The 16,527-nt window shown below is 37.4% G+C and overlaps 1 long non-coding RNA gene across 1 annotated transcript; it reads left to right on the forward strand.

Moving 5' to 3' along the window:
• Positions 1 to 2,855: 2,855 nt before the first annotated feature.
• On the forward strand, positions 2,856 to 11,783 carry LOC126371379 (uncharacterized). The gene is made up of 3 exons (XR_007567003.1): positions 2,856 to 3,014; positions 8,658 to 8,914; positions 10,961 to 11,783. It is a non-coding gene; the product is annotated as an uncharacterized LOC126371379 (long non-coding RNA).
• The last annotated feature ends 4,744 nt before the right edge of the window (positions 11,784 to 16,527 follow it).

A 16,527-nucleotide genomic window follows, 5' to 3' on the forward strand; every position in this document is an offset into this window, starting at 1 on the left:
AGCTCAAATAGCCACACGCCTATATTCCCGGGGTAGACAGAAGTCTATTCTGAGTTTTTTTCGGAGTTTTTTTATGTTTGAGATTGATTCTGAGTTGATATGAAGTGGAATTTTCCGTCGCATAAGTATGGAACTGAAAAAAGCATGAATTTTACGACGGAAAATTCCACTTGATATTAACTCAGAATCATGGTCTGACTCATTCCCCTCAGTATTCGTTACGATGTCACTAACACCCTGTATACCCACTCTTCGCCAGTTATGTTTAAATTCTTTGTAATAAGGGGCGAGCCTCATGTGATATTAATATCTATGATCCAAACATAAATTGACTTAAAAGAAACTGGAATTCAAACATTTTTCAGATTCGAACCCGTTACGATGTAAGTTCCGTACAGAACCAACGGATTTTTAACCTCATACGAGTATACCTACTGTTATTTTTTTACTATAAAACAATGCCCTAAAAGTAGGTTATTCTACCGGCAATCATTGAAATATGTACCTAACAAAGTTGTTTTTGAGAAAAATCCAAGAAAATCTTGACTTCATTGTAAAAATTGTTTTGTCTCTGTCTCTTGGCCACAAAGATTCAAAAACGAAAAAACATATGAAGTAAAAAAAAAGAAAAATTTGATGTGACTTATTGTAGGTTTGCCGCAGATGGCATTAACTACTTGGCCGGACAAATGGGAAGTGCTGAATGCTCTCACTCGGTACAACGTTTAAGACAACAGGCCTGAGGGTGCCCAGTTGGGCGCGAACCTCGGCTCAGGGCGTCGTCTGAGAGGAAAAATATTTGAAAGAATTAATCGACCCTAGTGGGTCGATAGCGATAAGCGCTGATTGAGGGAAATCGTCGACCACGCCGGCGAGGTCTAAATATGTAGTAAGCATTTGTGTCTAGCTTATACTTATTATCTCAGCGCCCGCAGCACGGGATCCACGGGAATTACTATTATTATCCACGTAGACCGCATTTACGGCGTCTGTCGAAGCTCGATATAAATCGCGCAGAAGCCATGCCGCCCGTGCTAAAGTAGTTTATACCTATAAATGAATAGTAATCAGACTATCGCTGATAACTCGTTTGTCAAGTAAGTACAGGATAAATTACGAGAGGTAAATAAGGCGAAGGTTGTAGGGCTGGCAGAGGACGACCTAGAAGGACGCATTTTAACTAAATTGGGGATGTCCTTAAGAAAGGTTTAGTAAATACGTAGGTACTTACTCTGAACCGGCTTTTGTGTATGAAACGATTGATGGCTGTGGAGGAAGCAAGAGATGTGTGTCAGGATCGAACCAATCTATTTCTCCTCTGTAATTATGTAATTTAGTATTTTTTTTTTGTAAATACTTACAGCACACCTACAAATGTGTAAATACCTACAGTATACTATGTGTGTGTGCTGTATGTATTTACAAAATTACAATATTTACAGAAGAGTAATAGAAGAGTAAAATAGGCGGCCTTACTGTTAAGCAATCTCTTCAAGCAACATTTGGCTATAGGAGTTTGTGTATGTGTGTTTTTATCGGGTTTTTGTTATAATCCGCCACTCTACCACTAAAACTTTAGTACGCGATTATCACAGCTAGCTTAATATAATCGTATAGGCATAATTTTATAATGAATATATTGTGTCAAACTTAATATTTATAAGTTAATATAACAGTATACTTGATTTTGTTGATTAGAGGATTCGGACAACAACAGCAAATTAAAAGAGGCCTGGAAAAATCCATTAGAGCAAAAATAGGTAGATTTTAGTTTTAATAAGAAGATCCAGTATTGTAATGCGCTAGCGTCACAGAACCAGTGCGTGTGCGCAGTAGTGGTGGGATCAAGAGAGAATCAGTTGCATATCCGAACTTGGTATCCGACTAAAGAATGGATAAAGATGTTTTAAAGGTATTTGATACGCTCATAAATATTTTATGGTCATAGATAAATACTTATAAGGAACATAAAAATCCACCTTATACTGTTCTGTGATGAACCATATACGTACCTGCACTTATTAACTTTTTCATTTATTTATTTATTTTATAATTCGTAATGATTATTTTTTATATTTTATGTTCTTAAACTTATATAATTAACTTCAGAGAACAAAACGTTTTGAAGATCTGAAAGTGATCGAAATATTTTGATAACATTTAAAAGATTTTTGGGCGGAAGGCAAGAGGGAAACCACTGCTCTATTTTTCCCTAAAAAAGTAGCATGGAGAATGCTACACCGACAACAGCGTGCCATCATAAATTAAGATAAGATATTAGTGAATGAATTTGAATTAACACACAAGTGAATTCACATTAGTGAATGGTTGTGTGTGTTTGTGTGAGTGTGAATTAGTGATGATGATAGAAAAATATCATTTTATCAAAAGCAAATCTCAACTTGGTGTCTCAAGAAGTTTTCGGTAAAATTAATGTTTTTAAATTTGACCTTAGCTGGTTCCAAAGCAAAGATCGCATAATAAATTACTAGGTAATTAATAAATGATTACCAAATTACACATTATTTTAACGCTAGGTTCCTTAGTATATTTATGAAATTTGGATCATGAAAGCTTTTTAGTACACCCCAGACACTTCATACAAACATGTCGTTTCACACAGACACTACACATTGACGTTATCGTACACGCGCATCTGTGTGTGGGACGTCTGACGGCTATACAACTAAAGTAAGACCTAGTGGGGGGTGAGGTAAACCTAGCTCAGCCGCTGGTGGGGGGCGGAGAGTGGCCGTTGTATACGTAGTATTATTCTTTAGTATATCCGAACTAATAGACCGCCTCTGTCCCATCACTATTCCAAGTTCTCAAACCAGTGTCTACATTTAAATACAAGCGTTAAGTTTCTCTGGCCAGTAGGACCGTGTCCCCGTCACCAACCAGTCGCTGAATTTGTTTTTTCGGAGTGTCTTTTCAAATTTTTCCCAAAACCAGAGTGTGTCAATGACAAAATCGAAGAGAAAGTTTGCGATCACCGACAAATTTCTTCCAAGGTTTGTATTTATAGAAATAATTGAACTTATTTACTTAAGTACAAATTAAGGGTTTTTAGCAAAATGGTCTGACGTCATAGAGCCAAGTTTAAACCGGAAAAGTACATAAGTTTCAGTTATAAAAAAAGAAGAAAAATACAGCTTTATTTTGCTCCTCATTTTTTTTGCTTGTGAAAATTGATTGAGTGGAAAACAGGATAATCAAATTAGTACTTTTACTAAGATAACATAACGCATCGTTTTGACACATAAGCATCACGCCTGTATCCCCAAAGTGGTACGCAGAGGTGTTTCATATGTTTAAGTTCCATATTTAAGGCGAACCTTGTTAGACTCAATTTAAAGAAAAAACGAATAAGGTAAATGTTGCAAATCAGATTTCCTATAGAGTGCAATTTTTTTAAGCGGAATTATGGCTTTTGTTCCTAAGTCCAGATTTTTTCAAATTCGGACCACTGTGCGTCGTCGTAATTCGTTTCACTAGTTGACTAGATAGCCTAAATTAGAAGATAGAGAAAAAAAAGATATAAAAGTTTAAAAACTAAACCCCGACTACTAAAAAACGAAAATAAGACGAAAAGTAAAATGAGATTGATTTTTGATTAACTTACACTGGATTCTATTTCTATATTACCGTTTTATGATTTACTAGCGACCCGCCCCGGCTTCGCTCGGGTGCAATGCTGAGGAAAAAGGAAATTATTTACGACATCACATTAAAAACCTCAAATATAACAGTATTTCTCCACTATTTAATGGATGTTAGTATACATATGAACCTTCCTCTTGAATCACTCTATCTATTAAAAAAACCGCATCAAAATCCGTTGCGTAGTTTCAAAGATTTGAGCGTACATAGGGATATAGCAACAGAAAAAGCAACTTTGTTTTATACTATGTAGTGATCCCACTCAGTAAAATACTTACCCTATTCTCTTTACTTATCTCCTTTTTGGGTTTTGAATATGTACATAAGATATAAAGTTTGAAAAATAGACCACGAGTTTACCCTTTACAAATGGTTTCATAATATAATACTGTTATCAGGTATCATTCATAAAATATTATGCCATTCATGTAAAATACAATGTAACCCTGCCTCGGACATTTTATTATCACTCATAAAATATACCTTTTTTAAAAGAACGTCCATTTTGGTAGATATCCACTATTAACTATTATGTTGTATAAAATAAACGATAGAAAAGAGTAACTAAAAGAATTTTCTTTGTTGTTATTCTTAATTATAACATTATTTACTTAGTCGTACTTAGCTTACCTACGATTTTTGAGTTGATGGTCTATTTAATTACGAGCCGTAGTAGCACAGTTAGTACAAGTAAGGGTAAGGTCGCGGGTTTGAATCTAGCACGGACCTAAATCAATGATTATCAAGTGCTCACCGAGGAACACTTCCGAGAAATTAGTTTCGAAGGTACGTGACCTGTCTGGTTTTCCTTTCGCGGGTCGGAAGGACGGGCAGGCCGGGGAGTAGTTGTCAAATCTTCAGGTTAGGTAAGCTGATCTTGAGAAAACGGTATGACGCTAGGGAGATGATGAACTATCTAAGGAAATGGGCAGGAGTTGTCATCATAAGACCTATAGTATCTAATCCATTATATTTTCACTATCAAGCGCTGCAAATCTTGCGACTTTATGAGTTGTGCACTTGTGCATCTGTTTATCTTACTTTTGACTTAACTGTTCGTCGATTTGACGTTTTATAGCTTTGGCAGGGAAATAGACCTTACAGGTTCTTTACTTTTGGCAGAGAAAATTGCATAGGTAAAGTTACCCGTGTGTTTCCTCACGTTCACTCATCTCCGGGCCTAGAATCTCGTAATCAACGACAAACTCCAGTATAGCGATAGAATATTCATGACATCTGGTGTATATTATTATCGTTTTGAATCACAAAAACCGGTATGGTGTTTACTACGAGCGATCACGCGACCGGTGAATGCCGGTCTGGTGTGGACAGATAGGCTTACGTCACTGGTTCCCAAACTTTCTGTACCAAACCCCTATTTTCGGACTTGTTCACAAGACTTTGGGGACCATCAATATCTCCCTAACTAGCGTTAACCCGTTCCCCACGGGCGCCGCTTGCCTCACCTGAAGATTTGACACGTCCGGTTTTTCGAAGCGACTGTTTTAGGGACACTAAAGTTTCATCATCATTAATTTATAATTTCAAAATACACATCATCATTAATTTAAGAGCCACGCTCTTATTGGTGTAGCATTTTCCATTCCAGTCTATCACAGGCCAATTCCTTGAATACCCTATAAGACACGACGTTAACCTTTAATCTGTTCCATATAAGCTCTTCTTGGTCTTCCTTCTATGATGTTTTTAATAAATTCGTCGTGTCTTATTAGGTGTCCAATCATCTTGCCTCTTCTGTCCTCAATAATTCTCAGTGTTCTCAATAAAAATTAAAATAAAACAAATAAAAATAATACCTACGTCTCGGTACTGGGCTAAGCTGATCAGGGGTTGCATATACTATACCAAAGTAAAATAAAACTTCCAAGCTGTTCAAAGTAGTTTGTGAAATATTGAAGTGACCTACCAACAGGATACCTATAGTCGTTTTCGAAGGATGTAATAAAACAATTGAAAACTTGGTTAGGTTGTTGATTAAGCCCTTAGTTATCTGCTAAGTAACACTTTCGAGAGGTCCTTAAACTTTTGCCAAAAAGATCGCTAAAATGACCTCTTTAGTGAATCATAATGGCGCGATTCCTGCAGTCACCTCTTAATTTTATTTTAAGTTATTAGAACATATTAGTTATTAGAAAAGGAAAGTGACGAATGATTGACAAATTATAATTTTAAAATGTTAGAATAACCCGGGCGAATAAAATAGGCATCACGCTCATACGCAATCCGTGTGCTGTTAACTTAATTCTGTCGGGTTATTGGCCAATATAATATTTTGTAAGGGTTCTTTATTTCTGCCTAAAATGACGCGTGTTCCATGAATGTTATGCCTGTCGATTACCCGTCCCTTTCCTTTACGGCGACGCGCCGGATAAGAAAATGACAGGTATGTATAACTTAAAATAAAATCAGCAGCAATATGTTCCTATTATGAACTAAATTGCAAATCTTTTTAGCCCTCCCTGGTTTATGCACAATTGATTTGAAACCACTGGCTTAGATAGTTCCTCCAGTTAGCAGTCAATGAACTTGTTTGCCTTATATTCTATTGGCAAACAAAGTCATTATGAATTAATATTATTTTTCAATTTTATTATCCATCATCCATCATATCCATCATATCCATTGGATTGGTTTGGTCATATCCATCTTAGGACTTCGTATCAACAGTGGCTGCAAGTTGTCTTTGATTACTTGTGGCTCTGCCCACCCCATTTGGGATTACGGGCGTGAGTTTATGTATGTGTGTGTATGTGTTCAATTTTATTCGGGCAACAGTTTGCCATTTCGACGGAATCAAGGTTCAAGGAAAAATATTTTTTAATGTACAATTGTCTATGAAATAATGGTCTTATCTCCATAATCACTCTTTTGGGGATCCTCCTCATCATCTCCCTAGCATTATCTCGTATCTCACAGGGTCCGCTTTTGGGGATCCTCCTGCAATGGAACTTTTTCTTCTCTTCTTTTATCATCGTGTGCGTTATAAAGTGGACCCCATCAAACCTGGTATCAGGATTATTATGAGCAACCAAAGGCTCCTAACATGGCTTATTTATGGGATTTTTTATGACTGTGCGTATCTTCCAAAGCCACTGATTGTATAATAGTTGACAACAATCTGTTTCCTTTTAATTAATTTACTTTGTTGCTAAGGCGAAAATTAAAACATTGCCAAAAATAGCACACCGTTGGATTTTGAGGCCTCTCTGAGGTCAACAAGACTATAAATATTAGGCATTATTACCATTATTATTAAATTAAAGGAAAAATTTTTGAAGGTTTCATGTTGCTTATCAGTAAACATGTAGAGGGGCCATGTTCTGCTTAAATTGGTGCAGTAAGTAAATCCATAAACTTTTTTTTGTTTTGGTTTTCCCCGAAGGGCAAGGCAAAGGGATCTATGCCCATACAGCCATGTCTTACGTATTTTTTTCTTGATGATGATGAAATGATGAAAAGTGTTGACGATAAATGATGAACTCACTCCCATGTTCATATTCGAGTTTGGACGACATCTAATACCGTAGTTACTTTTACATTTGTATGCTTGTATGACATTCTGAAGGGCACGAGTGCTCCCCTGGCGGAAACATGACATAACAACGATATGCAAATGGGATGATCCAATTGGTCCCGCTATTGCATCAGCCGGTCCATCCAGTTTAGAAGTAGAATGCCACTTTATTATGCATTTTATATGCGTGTTCCACTCGATTTACATCAAACCTGGTTGTTTGATTAAAACAACTGACGGTAGAGTCAGGCAGGTTAGAAATGCCACATCGAAGCAATTCATTTGAAAACAGAAAGTGCGCAATGCAAACAAATGTCAAATAAAAATATTGCTTTTTTAAATGAAATGCTTCGATGCGGCCTTTTTAACCCCTTTGGAGGACTAAAAAGGCCCATATTGTTGCAATTCATCTCATCATCAGCCCATTAACGTCCCCACTGCTGGGGCACGGGCCTTCCCTATGGATGGGTAGGGAGATCGGGCCTTAAACCATCACGCGGGCCCAGTGCGGATTGATGGTTATTAACGACTGCTATGCAGCCGGGACCAACGGCTTAACGTGCCTTCCGAAGCACGGAGGAGCTCGAGATGAAAACTATTTTTCTTTTTTTTTGTGGTCAACCATCCAATGACCGGCCTTTGCGAAAGTTGCTTTACTTCAACAATCGCAGACCGAGCGCGTTAACCGCTGCGCCACCGAGCTCCTTGCAATTCATCTAAAAAGCAATATTGTATTTTTATATTTGTTTGCATTGCTCACTTTCTTTTTTTAGATGAATTGCTTTTATAAGTAACTGCGCAATGGCAGCAATCGTCAAATAGTAAAATTGCTTTTTTAGCTGAATAGATCAATGTTGCCTTTATAGCCTCCCTTTTAAAGAGTTTCGGATGATTTGGGAATTGATAGACGTCAGTAAGTTTAAGATAATGACTTGGCTCAATACTATTATAATTTCGTAAACATTATTTTATAACCATAACTATGAACAGCGTATATCCGTCTCTGCTGGGCACAGTCAATCGGAGGGGGGATTTTATAATTATTTTTAAAAAATACTACTGATTACTCAAACTTATCCAAAACATAATATTAATATGCTATGTGCTCGTTTCTTGATTGAACTTGGATTGCACGAATTTAAGGTTACGAGGAGCTCAGTGGCGCAGCGGCAAACGCGCTCGGTCTGCGATTGTTGAACTTAAGCAACTTTCGCAAAGGCCGGGTCATAGGATGGGTGACTACAAAAAAAAAGTTTCATCTCGAGCTCCTCCGTGCTTCGGAAGGCACGTTAAGCCGTTGGTCCCGGCGGCCCGCGTGGTGGTTTAAGGCCCGATCTCCCTATAATATAGGCAGCAGTGGGGACGTTAATGGGCTGGTGATGATGATGTACGAATTTAAATAGAGTAAAACGGCAGCAACAATACAAACGCACTAACGAAATCTCCCCATCTCTTTCAGGCTCGCGAAGAACCTGTGCACCAGAAAGGGCAGCCGCCGCGCTAACACCGGTAACCGCTTGGAACACGCGGTTCTAACCCACATCCAGCACGTGCCGTAGACAACCAGCACTCGCTCCCCCACCATCATCCATCTTCTTTCCACCGGCGTCAGCAAGGCAGAGAGACAGAGACAGCAATGGCCCGTGGTGACGAGTGTAAAACCGCCAACAAGGCTAACTACGCCTGCAAGTCGTTTGATGTTACGGCTCCTGTCAAGTGAGTTCACATTCACAGATCTTTAGCAAGTACAAAAAAAAATATCTCCTTATATCTTATCTTAAAGGTTGCCTGGAAGAGATTGCTACTTAGCAATAAGGCCGCATGTTGTACTCATTCTATTTATCTTTTGTTTGGTATTTTGTTTTTTCCTGTTTGTGTAATAAATAAAGTATTTGTTACGTTATGTTACAACCAGATTACAAACATGTTATTTACATTAAAATATATTTCTAATGATACATGAACAGCGTAAATACGTCCCAATGCTGGGCAGGCCTCCCCTCAATCAATAGGAGGGGGTATGGAGCATACTCCACCACGCTATTCCGCTGGCGGTCGGCGGGTATGGGTTTGCGGGTCATGGGATGATTTCTGATGATATTATTATTAACATTATGCTTTGGAAGCAAGACCAAGATTGGGGTGGAGTAGATCAGAATCTTTTGTTAGTTTCTATCAATATGAGCCAGCCACTTGTATTCTCCGTCTGGCTCTGATTGTAAATCAATCAAATCGACTAGTCCTCATGAATGTAAATCTGGCAATATGATAGGATTAATCACAATACCTCTTTCGGCAACGATCGCTTCATTTCACAAACTCAGCACATTTTAACGAACGAAGTCTAACATATCAAACGAAACTGAATCACCAAAATTAATCAAATATTATTGAAGTAATCGCGTAACAAACATACAAACCAAAAATATACAGTCGAATTGGAAACCTCTTCCTTTTATTAAAGTCGTTAGAAAAAAGACGATACTTATTGACTTTTCTCCGTATCTGTACAAATTATAAAATTTGTCAGAGGGCTGAGGTGACCGATTCAAAATGTACATTAGGTAGACTGGGCTCCCGGGCCGAGTGAGATGGGGCCGAGCTGACTAAAGAGCCCAGTAAAGTTATAAAGCAATGAGTCTGTTTAATGGTATGCTGATTTACAGACAGGCATGGGCAATCGGCGATTATCATAAAAATGTTCATTGCTATGCTTACGTTCCAATGCAATTGTATATGCGATTGAATTTAAATCTACGATTCAACATTCCGCCTTACATTTGTCAGAAATTTAGAATCATTGTGGTCCTTGTGGTACGGTCACGAGCATTAATATGTATACACTTTGGTACCATGTCACATTAACTTTTTGACAAATTGAACTGTAAGTCTCACTAAATGTCAAATATGTTAGTGCGACAGAGTCCTAAAGTGGGTACATTATATTGCTCATGACTGTACACTGGCTTGCTTCTTAAGGAGCGCCAGTTCGAGCCCTGGTACTGGATTTACTAATGAGCTATTTATCTTTAGTGCAGTTATCTCTAACACAGTTGGCTCGGCCGTTATAGACGGCTATACGGCGCACCACTTATCACGTTGGTCTAATAGCTGGGTTTGGTATTAGGTGTGGGTACTTAGTTCATCTTATAATGGATATACCTCGAACTACTACAATTGCGATTTAGCCGTGAGCTTATGTTATGCAAGAGACGAAATCAAAATCAAAAGAGATTAGATTTATTGCAATTGTACAGTACAAAAAAAAGATGTCATACAAGGAAAGGTACCTTATGCCCATCCTATATCTTAAACTTAAAATAGCTATCACACATTTTACCAATGTCGACAGCTAAGTATCACTACCTAATGCGTTGGTTTAACAGAAAGAGTGAGGTGTGGGTACTTAGTTCATATTGCCATGGATGTAGTCATAGTCATAGTCATAGTCATTTATTGATAATAATAATTACACGTCACAGATATTACAAAATTCAATTAAATTAAATATTACTACGGAATTCAATTACATTAAAATATATTATCAATTACAGGTCGTCAAAACTATAGAATGCCTGCTCAATAAGCCATTTTTTAAGTTTATGTTTAAATATAGTACAATTCTTTGCTTGTATGATATGGTCAGGCAGTTTGTTGTACACTGTAACTCTGACTACTTATATGTATACCTCTAGTCGTCAGCATATGTTATGTTTATTTTAAGAAATTCAAAATTGAATCATGGGCCGTCCTTATTTCCAGGAAACCAGTAACTACCCTCCAAACTTCTAGCTACAAGCCGGCAAAACAAGAGCAGAAGAACTACGGATCGTGGGGCCCCATCTTTAAGGACAAGAAGTCCTTCACCGATATGCACCTCTGCTGAGCCGCCGCCGGATCATCGCTTCGCTTCATCATCATCGTCACGAATATTTAGGTTTACAGTCTCAAGGTGCTCTGTGGATGACCCATAGTTAGATCCTTATTGCTTTAAATTAGAACCAATAGATAATTAATCTAATAACTAATTTGGACTTGTTATGACAAAGTTCTAAGCCCTTCTTTTCGCGTTCCATCTTAAAATGTTTTGTGGAGTCCTCGTGAATTCTATTGGAACCTTATCGCTGTACCTTAGAATCAGTGGGGATTGCATTTTAAGAGTTTTTATTGTGGATAAGTATGCCAAGAAAAGGTTGTAATCATCTTTCCACAATACTATTAAGTTTGCCAACTTTTGAAATCCACTGTGTACTGAATCCTCCAATAATCGCTCTTTTTGTCATGTCTTGTCATAAATTTAGCTCTATGTAGTTTATTTGCGATATCTGTGTATGCCCTCACAACAAGTTTCGATAGAGTTTCCAGAACATATTTTTAATAAAAAACGATCTAAGTAATATTATGTCTTCGAATAAAGATGTCGTCAATATAATGAAAACCTGTGTTTGTGACGAGCTTACTCTCTCTGTCGCATTTCTTTGGGGTAGGGTCTTGCGTTACTAATATGCCATGTATTTCATTTTAACAGATTAAATTCATCAGCATTCGATCAGATTTTTTTGTTAATATATTACTATTATTATAATTTGTATGTTGTTTCCATATCTCGGGCCTACGGAGTCCCGGACTTTTGGAAGGCGTGTGTGGGGCCGAAGCCAACACGTAGAGGCCCCTTAAGACAGTTTAATCTAAATGTGGTGTGACTAGAGTGATTATTATTATTATTGGAAGCACAGGCAGCACTTTGTGCTGATGCGTGCTTATCACTTCACTTGTGTTCGTGATTGAACACAAGTGATATCCTGGAGAATTTGAGATTTTATAAACGTGAAATGTACTAGTTAGTGTAGTATAGATCAGGGGTGGCCAACCGGTCGATCGCGTCTGTTACTCCAGTCGATCGTGGCGAGGCAAAAAATATACAGGCTGTTAGTGACATCGTAACGAAAACTTTGAGGGATGATTGATACCATGATTCTTAGTTGATATCAAGTGGAATTTTCCGTCGCAAAAGTATGGAACTGAAAATCATTTAAAAATACTGAAAAATTTCACTTGAACATATTAACTCAGAATCATGGTCTGAATCATCCCTCAACGTTTTCGTTACGATGTCACTAACACCCATACCTACTTTTATGGCTACCTGTGTGTACTTTTATAGGGTGTAAGTGACATCGTAACGAATACTAAGAGGGATAATTCAGCTCATTATTCTGAGTTAAAAGCAAATGAAATTGTCCAACGCAAAAGTATAGAATTGAAAATAATTAAAAAAAAACATGAATTTTGCGACGGAAAATTCCACTTGATATTAACTCAGAATCATGGTCTGAATCATCCCCCTCAGTATTCGTTACAATGTCACTAACACCCTGTATTGATATTTTGTGAGAGAGACTAGACTCCGCAACATATTTACCAACCGCTGCATTCTTCTCTCTTAACCCTTTCACGGGCAGAGATCATTGTTGGTTCACAATAGGTAATATTGTCATATTGAGTCCCTTGAGTTCGGAACGTCATTAGAGGTTCTGTCCTTGAAAGTGTTAATACAATAAAAATTACTACATGATTGTGTACTGAACTGTACTTCTTTTAAGGTTTCAAGAAGTATGTAATTGGTAGATCGCATAGGGTTTCGTTAGTAGGAGATCTTAAATTGGGTCTAAACAAGTTGGCCACCCCTGGTGAATTAGGTTTAGGACAAGTACCTTTGTAGTGTTTCTAATAATTATTACGAGTATTATACCTGTGATGTACAATGAAGCAATGATTGCGAAATGTATGTAGTTTGGCTTCTGGTACTACAGTAGCTTCCCTATTCCCTATCCTAAATCCAACAAAAACATTATTTTTTAAATACTTTTTCTCTTCATTAAATACACTTTTTACACCATGCATATTTCTCTCAATTATTACACAAATATTACAGTACTTAAATCAAGCTGTGCTTAAATAGTTAAAACAGTTTACAGAATTTTCATTATAATGACCTAAATATTTAGTTTACTGAAAGTTTTATTACTAAACTAAAATAATATAAAAAAAACACAGCACAATAAAAATAATGATTAATTGTGAAATCAGTAGGTATTAATTCCGTTGTGAGAATTATTCAGATTCAGAACACTGTCATATGAACAAAAAAATAAATAAGAAATTATTGGCAAGCATTCGCAGCAGATGGATCGTCTTCTTTTTTAAAAATATGATGCTATTTTCAAAACAGCTCTATACATCAAATGTACAACATGATCAAACATAAAACATTTCTTTTTACTTAACGTATTGTAGCTTTCCGCATTTGACATTAAGTACAGGGGGGTTAACATGGCCACATCGAAAGCAAATCATCTAAGAAAGCAATATTGCAATTTGACATATGCGCATATAAAATTAAATGCGCAATATTGCTTTCTTAGATGAATTGCTTCGATGTGGCCATTTTAACCCCCCTTGGCTGCAAAAAGAGAAAAAACATGTTTAATCATTGTTTTGAATTTCACATTAACTACCGAAATTGATCACTATTGATCTCGATGACTTTAACAAAACGTTATTATGTATTCGGCGCCTGTAGTTAATGGAGGTGAAAGCATAATGTGTTCGGAAGTAAAAAAAAGCAAATAAACCATTGTTCATCAATCAACAAGATAAACGGTAGAGTGAATATGAGTAAGTATTTTATTGCACACAACACACAAAACAAGATTCAGTAAAGTCATGAGCAATATAATGTACCCACTTTAGGACTCTGTCGCACTAACATATTTGACATTTAGTGAGAATTACAGTTCAATTTGTAAAAAAAGTCAATGTGACATGGTACCAAAGTGTATACATATTAATGCTCGTGACCGTACATTCTGGGGGCCTTATTGCTAAGTAGCAATTTCTACCAGGCAACCAGTGGCAACACCCCTCGGAACGTGCAAGATTTAAAATACTAAGTTCTGATTGGTTGATTTCAATTTCGATTCGCAAATAGTGCTAGTTGCGCCACAGAAATAATAAATGTAGAGTGAGAATTTCAAATGCGGACAATTTTTCTTTTGAAGTTTCCTCTAGATTATATTGAAAGACGTTTTTGGTAGCCCGGACGGTACTGCAATGCGAAATCATTTTGCACTTGCGAAGCACACTTGTAGGAAATGGCGTACAATTTACGTATTCTTTGAAAGAAAATAATACTAGTTTGACTAAGAAACCACTAGTATTTACTTAAGCGTGTAGTCAGGGGCCTTAGTAACCCTGACACCATGGTCGATAAGGTCATTGATCTCATAATCCACACGAAAGAAGAACACAAGAATATGAATATGGCCGGTCTTAGGATGGGTAACCATAAAAAAAGGTTTCATCTCGAGCTCCTCCGTGCTTCGGAAGGCACGTTAAGCTGTTGGTCTCGGCTGCATTAGCAGTCGTTAATAACCACCAATCCGCACTGGGCCCGCGTGATGGTTTAAGGTCCGATATCCATCCATAGGGAAGGCCCGTGCCCCTGCAGTGGGGACGTTAATGGGCTGATGATGTATAGGATGGTATGTCGACTTAAGCAATATAAGGTACCTACGTCACTTGTGTAACAAGCTCACTGCTTTATCGCAATTAGGGTTGCTTCAGGTACATCCATCATAACATGAACTAAGTACCTGCGTCTCAGCGAGATTTCTGTCAGGTCAACGTAAGATAATACTATAATGTTTGAGCCAACTGTGTTAGTGAAAATTGCACTCATTGGTGCAAGTTCGGTACCGGTTCTACTTACTCGTCACTTGCATTAAAATACAAATCTTTATTGGTAACATAAGTTACATGTCAATGGTACAGACGATGGTAAGTACATTAATTAGGTGTATACGGTCAGGAGCATTAACATACACTTTGGTACCATGTCACATTAACTTTTTTGACAAATTGAACAGTAAGTCTCACTAAATGTCAAATATGTTAGTGCGACAGATCATAAAGTGGGTACGTTTATATTGCTCATGACTTTATATTATTAAAGCAAAAAAAATCATAGCACATGTTCTTAAACAGACACATCTAAAGGAAATTTTCTGGTAATCTATCCGAGAGTTTTATGTTATATCAGCTATCTCCAGTTCTCAAAGTTACTGCAAGTTGTTTTTACTTACTTACAAATTTATTCAGGACGAGATATTGTTGTACGAATGTTTATGTAAGTATTATCTCTTGAAACTTACTCATAATAATAATAAAACACTGTATTGCACACTTTACAAGACATTTACAGGATAAACTTATTCTTAGACGGGCAAAGGCGGCCTTATCGCTAAGAACGATCTCTTCCAGACAACCTTCGGGCGTAGCATTATTCCTTATTCTATGCTTCGGCAGAGGATATTGTACACTTGTAAATTCCGGCCAAGTAGTTAATGCCATCTGCGGCAAAAAAAAAGTAAAAAAAAAATAAATAAGTTAGGTCAAAAAAAAATACGCTTGTATAGATGGAGTGTAGCGCGCAAAAAAGTAAAAAATAAATAAAAATAAACATGCTCATATTAGTTAGAAACATTGTCTTATGTTGGCATTCACAATACTGGGTATTATTTTATGACGAACAGGGCTTAAGACTCAAGATTATGAAGCAAACATACACTCTTTGTTCAAATAAGAGTCTTATTCCGACGATGTAGACTTGAATACTGGATTTCGGGGATATTTAATATCGTTGTTTTCTTGTAGAAGGCAGATTTTACTAAGGTAGAAATCTCGTATGAGAAGGGAGATTAGTTTTCACAAGCGACGCCCACATTAGGGGTAGACATACAGCCACGAGAATATGCATACATTTTGCTACCATGTCACATGATTTTTTATGACAAATTGCACTGTAAGTCTCACTAAATGTCTAATATGTTAGTGCGACAGAGTCCTTTTCTTTTGACGTGACTTATTGTGGATTTGCCGCAGATGGCTTTATCTAATTGGTCGGACAAATTGGGAGCGCTGAAGGCTCTCACCCGGTACAACGTTTAAGACAACAGGCCCGAGGGTGCCCAGTTGGGCGCGAACCTCAGGTCTCAGGGCATCGTCTGAGAGAAAGAATATTTGAAAGGATTATTCGACCCTAGTCAGTCGATAGCGATAAGCGCTGAATGAGGGAAATCGTCGAGCACGCCGGCATGGTCGGTATCGGGGTTGCGACAGAGTCCTAAAGTAGGTACATTATATTGCTTATGACTGTACATAATAATAATGTATATCTCTGTTATTAACATTGGTCGAGCGCCATAGTCCTCCATAGCCCCAGTATCCCGATCCACTAACCCCTAATCCAATAGCCCATAGTTCCCTTT

The sequence above is a fragment of the Pectinophora gossypiella genome, chromosome 12 (genome assembly GCF_024362695.1).
Source record: "Pectinophora gossypiella chromosome 12, ilPecGoss1.1, whole genome shotgun sequence".
Classification (NCBI taxonomy): Eukaryota; Metazoa; Arthropoda; class Insecta; order Lepidoptera; family Gelechiidae; genus Pectinophora; species Pectinophora gossypiella.